General features: G+C 43.9%; 1 long non-coding RNA gene across 1 annotated transcript; it reads right to left on the reverse strand.

The window, feature by feature from the left end:
- Positions 1 to 1,648: 1,648 nt before the first annotated feature.
- LOC142097022 (uncharacterized) lies at positions 1,649 to 2,617 on the reverse strand. Its single transcript, XR_012678085.1, has 2 exons — positions 2,304 to 2,617; positions 1,649 to 2,169 (listed from the first exon to the last, which is right to left on the reverse strand). It is a non-coding gene; the product is annotated as an uncharacterized LOC142097022 (long non-coding RNA).
- Between the last annotated feature and the right edge of the window lie 5,723 nt (positions 2,618 to 8,340).

Raw genomic sequence — 8,340 nt, forward strand, 5'->3', positions numbered from 1 at the left:
GCCCTAACCACGGGCACCCCTGGACAGTGATTCACCTTTGAATACTGTGATCAGTGAAGTCTGAGGCTGGTGGGGGTGCAGCTATGATATATATGCAGTCAGTGTTATAGAGTGAACAATAGAGATGACGTAGCTTGCTTCTATAGGTCCAGACAAAGGTGGTTCCAGGGTAAACAGGTCATAGGCTGATTCAATCTAAGGAATCCAAAGGTGGGGGTCGTCTCTCCAGGGGATGTGCTCCAGTTACAATGAATTCATTAGCATTTCACATTCTGATATCACTCTGGCTATTTATTCCCTAACATCAATAACTAGAGTATGCAATATGCAATCTCTTCGGCGATGGAACCGGACAGCTGCTGATGAATAGGGGATTAGTATGATATCAGACATGAAACATTTCCCATAACCTGAACCTTAGATAACACTAAAGTGTACATATAATCATAATATATAAACTAATAATAAACCAAATACTGTCTGCTCATAAATTACTGTGTAATGGATCCAATATGAATATGAGTTACATAAATAACTAAATGTTGTCATGCGAGTGTGTGCGTGCGTATTTTACCGTGCGATCGCACCACGCACTGTGTTAGGTGGCGTACGGATCTGTGTTACGTGGCGTACGAATCGCAATCGCACGGCAAACCAATATTAACCAATATACTTTCGTTCACCCAATTATACGACTTCGACACCACGGGTATGCATGCCAACAGAGACATCAGAGTAACAGATATGACTTGAAGAACCGGCAATGCAAGATTGAAAGGAGAGGCCTTATAAAGGGAGGCTGACCAATGGTAAACCTGACCAGTACACAGGTGTAGCAAACACAGGTGCAGACCATGACTAATCATCTGCACTAGAACAGGAATTAAAGTGACAGTCAGTGTTTAGAGGCTCGGGTAGAGATACCTGGGGAGCGGAGTGTGACAACATCCTTAAAGCATAGTGGTGGGTTAGTTGACAATATTAACCCTAGTCTGTGTGGTAGGGAATATAGATTGTAAACTCCTCTGGGGCTGGGAGTGATGTGCATGATAAAATATTCTCTGTAAAGCACAGATCATTATATAGGTGCTATATGAAAACATGTCAATAAATAAATCTTATATTAGAAATGCTAAAAGAATCCCAGATATACTTCTATCTTTTGATGCTAAAAAATGCATTCAATAGAATATCGTGGACATTTATATCCCTCACCCTGGAAGTGGTTAGCATCTATGGAGATTTCCTTACAGTCATATTTGCCCTATATTCAGACCCATCAGCAATGATAGTGATCAATGGGACACCATCCAATAGGGTTATTATCCAAAACGGTACTAGACAAAGATGTCCGCTGTCGTCCATGGTCTTCACTGTGGTTAATGAACCCTTACCGGCAGTCATTAGATCTTCACAAGATCCTCCGCTCTCTTTCAGATTACAATCTGATCTGGCTTTGTGGTGCCCCTTTAAAATTTATTGGCCAGGCAGTATAATTATGTATTTTATGTATTCCTTATTTATCTTTAAACTTTAGACTTCTTGCCTTAAGGCTTTTAAATGTGTGTTTATTCTGCACCATTTGTGCAGCGTGCATGTAACATGTACATTAAACCCCTTAATACTTAAAAGATCACAGTAGACCAAATTCGGCTTATTTTTTTATTCCATGCTTCTTAATTGCACTTAGATTAGCCTTAATGCTAAATAACTTTGTGTCATGCTTCTTAATTGCACTTAGATTAACCTAAATGCTAAATAACTTCATGTCATGCTTCTTAATTGCACTTAGATTATCCTTAATTCTTCTGCATTGGGACCATTACCATTGTAAATCTAAACAGATTAACCTACATGCTAAATAACTTCGTGTCATGCTTCTTAATTGCACTTAGATTAACCTTAATTCTTCTGCATTGGGACCTTTACCATTTTGCACTTAGATTAGCCTTAATTCTTCTGCATGGGACCATTACCATTGTCAGCATGTCTAAACCTTGCACCTTGTCTAAACCTAACTTATTTGTTTTTCCTTTTCTTCTTTTTTTCTTTTTTTTGTATTTTCTGAATGCTCTTTAGGGTGAATTGAGGTGACTCCGGCAGATGGAGAAGGTCACCGTCACCGTCACATCTTATGCCTCTAAAACGTCAGACGATTACGTCTGTAACCTGTAACAATGAAAAATAACAGCTTATTAAGTTAAAGATTCACTTTTTCATGGTAGACAGAATTTGTAGAGGAAATCTTGTACAACACTGGTCTAGACTGTAATTTATACATTAGCTGGAACATATATATTTACCTCTCCGTGTGCCTTTAGTAACGGTCACACGCTTCTTCTGCCTTGTGTACCGTCTCCTCTTCCGGGAAGTCACTGCCCGAGTTTTGGGCAGGTGGCCCTTCTTTTGTTTCCTTTGATAGGCCATTGTAGTGGCCAATTTGCCTTCAGCCAGGAGCAAATGACTTGTGGGCTCCCAGCCCCCACTTTTATACCCTGAGACTACTTATGATGTCATATGGGTGGGGTTTGGGTGTGGTCTGGCCAATTTTTGTGACATTGTCAATTTGTCGTGTGGGTGTGGCCAATTAACCAGTCATAAGGTTCACACTAAACATTAACATCTGAGTTCACAGCAACAATAAAACAGGTGACTGAAATATATGTTCCAGGAGAAGAAAGAAGCAAGCTTTATATTTGGTTTGTAAACACAATCACATATATTTGGAAACGGTGTGAAAAACAGCTCAAACAGACCTAAACGTAGTGGGAGGGTTATTAAGTACAGCCAGGGTTTCCAGCTGTCAGTAAATTTATTGACACTAAAATAACTGAATTTGCTACCAGTCAATAACAAAAGTAAATGTCAGAAAAAAACAGACCATGAGATGAAAAGAAATTGATCACAATAATTTCTTACAGGTGATTATGCTTAATCATTAATCTTCTCTTAATACAGAAAACCATATCCATATGTATTGATAATGGAAGCACTCTTTTTGTATATGACATAACACAAATCAAAGTAAAAACATATTATTTATTACCTGATGAGGCATGTAGAGTAAGTTCTCCTCTGTGAAGTGAGGTGGTAAGATGCCAGCGACTTGCCTCCACAGCCTGCGGGTTCGCTGAGTAACCATCACTGGGTATAGGATTCCCACTACCCTCTTTTTTGAAGCACCCAATGCTACATTGGACATTGAGCTGGACAACATCTAATGTCTTCTCAAAAACATTGAACAGATATGAGATAAATGGGATGAGATCATCATAGATTTACCCACCAGTCGTCACCTACCCACTCAATCCGATGCCGAAAAAGCACTTTAGAGTCAAGGATTTCTATGTAGCTGTAGACTCCATTCTCTCTGGTTTTCATCGTCCATTTACTTCATTGGAAGTCATTTGTGATTTGCAGAGCCGTAACTAGGGTGGTGTGGGTGGTGCCGTCGCCCAGGGCGCAAGCCCAAGGGGGCGCAGCAGCCGCCCGCTACCTACCTCTGTGCCCTGGCTCAATCACACACAGCTTCCCACACCAGAAACAATTTGTTCCTGGCATCGGAAGCTTGAACGGCGCTGTAGCTGCGGCCGAGCGGCATCCTGCTTTAGCATTTGGAACGCAAATGTGTTCCAAATGCCGAACTTCCTATCAGTGGAATGCATAGTTCCACCGCTGGAACACACGAAAAAAGAGGAGCAGTAGGTCAAATTCTTTTATATAACACACAATGACAGGGTTTAAAGGGTTTTGTGTGTGTGTGTGTGTGTGTGTGTATATATATATATATATATATATATATATATATACGAGTTAACCCGTGCATGATACTAATGCATTTTTTTGTCAAATAATGTCAGTGTCACGGGCACTAGGAGTCTTTACCCAGGTATCACCAGATGATGGACTTACCAGAGCAGTATAGTTGGTAATATGGTACTCTGGTAGCGGGGTGATCACGGAACAGGAGACAGCAGATGGTAAGAGAATGCTCGAGGAAAGTCTATGACTAGCAGCACTGGTAATAGGTAGATAACTGTACATGAGGAACTGGATGGACAAGGAAACGTGAGGGTAGTCAGTGGTCTGCGTATAGCAAGTTGTACCACTGCTATAGTGAGGAGGAATGTCCAGGAGTAACAAGGAGGTTATGAGAGTCAGCGGTCTGCGTATAGCAAGTTGTACCGCTGTCTGGGTGAAGGGATGGAATCCAGGTAAAGATATCCGGGGAGTCAATGGTCTGCGTTAGCAAGTTGTAACATTGCTATGTGAAAGGATACTGGAAACTGGTGACACAGGAAACAGGGAACAGTGGTCTGCCTCTAGCAAGTTGTACCACTGAAATATATATGTGAGGAGGAGCACGAGGAGATGAATGCAATGCAGAGTATACACGGGCACACTGAACTTGATCCCACGATGATATGCACAAAATAATAATAACTGAGCAGCACTGCACAAATATACAAAGTCACAAGAACTATCCAGGCTAAAAGGAAACACAGTCAATGATAGCAATAGTCTCAGTGGATAGGAAACTCCGGAGGAGAACAACTCAGTCCAGCTAGATATGCAATACACCAGCACAGTCAATGAGAAGTATGCATACCGTGGTCCAGGAGAGCAGGCTGTCAGAGAGAGGTGCAGGGATACCTGAGCGGCTGGAGGCCGGCAGGATGAGAAGTCCCAGGAGGGTGGAAGCGGTAACCAAGTAGGTGCAGCGCACGGTAGGTAGACCAGCAAGGATTTAAACAATACTCAGGAAGCAGTAGTATATAGAACTGGACACCTAGAGAACACGGGAGAGTTAAGGCGGTCTAGCTGAGGTGAAAGCAGCGGAGCGTTGACCCGATGCAGACAGGCGAGTTGACACAAGCAGGAACACTGTAGAAGCACGGAGACAGCGGATCGACTGGCTGCAGACACGATGAGCACTGAAGAGTTGCGATGAGCAGGATACTGTAGAAGCACGGAGGCAGCGGATAGGAATCATCTGGTGCAGTCACGATGAAACACGGGAGAGTTGAGGTGAGCAGAATACTGTAGAAGCACGGAGGCAGCGGATAGGAATCAGCTGGTGCAGTCACGATGAAACACGGGAGAGTTGAGGTGAGCAGAATACTGTAGAAGCACGGAGGCAGCGGATAGGAATCAGCTGGTGCAGTCACGATGAAACACAGGAGAATTGAAGTGGTTTGAAAACTGTAGAAGCACGGAGGCAGCGGATAGGAATCAGCTGGCGCAGTCACGATGAAACACAGGAGAATTGAAGTGGTTTGAAAACTGTAGAAGCACGGAGGCAGCGGATAGGAATCAGCTGGTGCAGTCACGATGAAACCCAGGAGAATTGAAGTGGTCTGGAAACCACAAACGAAACAACAGGAATCAGCAGGAACTGAATACACGAGGAAACACAGGAACACCTTCAGAGGCTCATGGGGAATGAGACTCCAAGATCAGGCAACGAGGTATTGACCACAGGTGCTTTAAATAGGGAGTGTTGCCTGATCAGCCAATTAACTAAAAGGAACATGTACTGAAGGTTTGAAAGGGCTGCACATGCGCAGACCCTCAGGATGGTGGACGGCCATGGTTCCTAAACACACGAGAAGTAGCACTCACAGTCCGGTGAGTGACAGTCAGTATACCAAATTTCAGGTCATTCGGATGAGCCCTTTCTGAGAAAATAGTTTTTTCCACAGACACACACACACACTAACACATGCCGCTACACATGCAGGGGCGGATCTAGAAAATGTTTGTTCCCCGGGGGGATGTTAGGGCGGGGCGATTTAGGCCCCGCCCCCTTTCCGACTTCTGAGGCTGCCGGGGGCTGCACAGTATGTGCAGGTCCGCTCGGCAGTGACAGGCAGGGACAGTGTGCTGCCCGGCTGCTCTGATTGTGTTTAAAACACAATGAGAGCAGCCGGGCAGCACACTGTCACTGCCAAACGGACCTGCACATACTGTGCAGCCGTCGGCAGCAAACCCCTGCTAGGGGGGGCGATTGCCCCGATGGCACCCCCCTGGATCCGCCACTGTACACATGTGTGTTCATGAGGTAAAATTAGCTCACGAAAATGTGTTTGACCTCTCAACTCGTCAATAATGTCAGTATATCAAATTTCAGCCCTTTTTGAGGTTTTTTTTCCACACACACTAAGAATTTAGTAGGTCAGTTAACCCGTGCATGATACTCATGCATTCTAGTCAAATCAAGCTACTTAAGGTGTTAAAGAGTCCCCACTGTCACCCCCGGCAACCACCAACCACTCCCAACTGTCACTTCTCCTTCAAGAAATATATAGGTCAGTGTATAACTCTGCCCAGCAGGTGGCGCTGCAGCTTGGTTTTGGGTTTTTTCCACACACACACAGACAGACTAACACACGCCACTAGACATTTATATTATAGATATATATATAAATATATATATATATGAACTCTTTCAGTAAAGTGCTAGCCACACCCACACATTAGGTTGGCCACACCCACTTGTCAAATGCCACTCCCACTTATATGGGGGGCGCCGGTGCCCTGTCTCGCCCAGGGCACCAAAATGTCTAGTTACGGCACTGCCTAACCTGAATCCGATTGAGCATGCATTTCACTTGATGAAGACAAAACTGAAGGGAAAATGCCCCAAGAACAAGCAGGAACTGAAGGCATTTGCAGTAGAGGCCTGGCAGAGCATCACTAGGGATGAAACCCAGCGTCTGGTGATGTCTATGCCTTCCAGACTTCAGGCTGTAATTGACTGCAAAGGTTTTGCAACAAAGTATTAAAAAGTGAAAGTTTGATGTAGGATTGTTTAGTTTGTCCCATTACTTTTGGTCCCTTAAAAAGTGGGAGGCACATATAGAAACCGTTATAATTTCTACACTGTTCACCTGATTTGGATGTAAATTCCCTCAAATTAAAGCTGAAAGTCTGCAGTTAAAGCACATCTTGTTTGTTTCATTTCAAATCCATTGTGGTGGTGTATAGAGCCCAAAATATGAGATGTCCCAATATTTATGGACTTTACTGTACCTCCAATCCAACATGCTTTGGCCAAGTTACTCCTTTTATTGCCTAACTTTTCTTAACGATTCTTGCCCTGTATTTTCTCCTCGTTTGCTTGTTTTTCCTCTGTGAACTCCATTTGACGTCATCAATCAAAATACATACTAGTAGGTTAATTGGCTGATATCAAATTGACGTGTGTGTGTGTGTGTTTAGGGATTGTTAGACTGTAAGCTCTATTCGGCCAGGGACTGAGTTCTCTGTACAGGGCCGCAGAATTGCTGGTGCCATCATATATAACTAAATGATGATGTAGTAGGAAGGGACCAATGTAAATTAAATATTGATGCATTGTGAGAAAGTATACCATTCACATGAATCGGACACAGGTATGCTGAACCATTTAGCTGTTTATTAGCAGTTGTCAGGATGGTAAAACAGCAATCACATCCAGTAACAGTACATGAAAATCCCCACCACCTACATCTGGCTAGACATTACTTCCCTGTCTGCTCGCCGGCCACTTACTGGCATCGGTGGTGCCACCCACACATACATACAGACAGTGACTTTATCCTCCACCCCAAGCACTACAAACAATTCACAGCATACCAATCACACCCATGTGGAACACCTGTGTGTGTGCTAAGAGAGGAACCTAGGGAAAACTTAACCCTGTCTGCAGCCTGCTGCTGCAGACTGTGTTCCTACCTGTTCCCTTACAGGGAACTGTGGCAAATATCCCTCTTTGCACACATACCTCCCCTTAGCGTCGCCAACCTTGGTGACGCTGACACTGTGGAGAGCGTATCCCAGCCGTGGGGAAGATCGTACCTTATGGGAACTTTCCACCTGGTTGGAAAGTTCTAACTACAGCTGACTTATCATAGTTCTTTTTCTATTGTGCTGGACTTTATATTGCGCCAAGGTATAGTCTGGGGATACCTGGTGGCATAGTCCACTATGACCAATACATACTGATGGCCGCGGGCCTACTCCTCTAATGGGCCTACCCAATTCCATACCAATACGCTCAAACGGGGTCTGCACCACAGGGATGGGAACTAGCGGGGCCCGATAGTCTGGCTTCAGACATGTTCTCTGACATACTGGACATGTCCGGCAAAACCTTTTTATTGCCTTGTACACTGCTGGCCAATAGAACCTGAGCAATATCGGCTCCCTTGTATTATCTTCCCCTAAGTGCCTCCCATACAGATGTGTATGTGCAGCTTTGAGAACAAGTGATGTATGGATTTGTGGTACTAACAATTGCTCCACAGTTCTACAATGTACATTAAAAACTCTATACAACAGATCATTCTCTACCATATA

The sequence above is a fragment of the Mixophyes fleayi genome, chromosome 7 (assembly GCF_038048845.1).
Source record: "Mixophyes fleayi isolate aMixFle1 chromosome 7, aMixFle1.hap1, whole genome shotgun sequence".
Classification (NCBI taxonomy): domain Eukaryota; kingdom Metazoa; phylum Chordata; class Amphibia; order Anura; family Limnodynastidae; genus Mixophyes; species Mixophyes fleayi.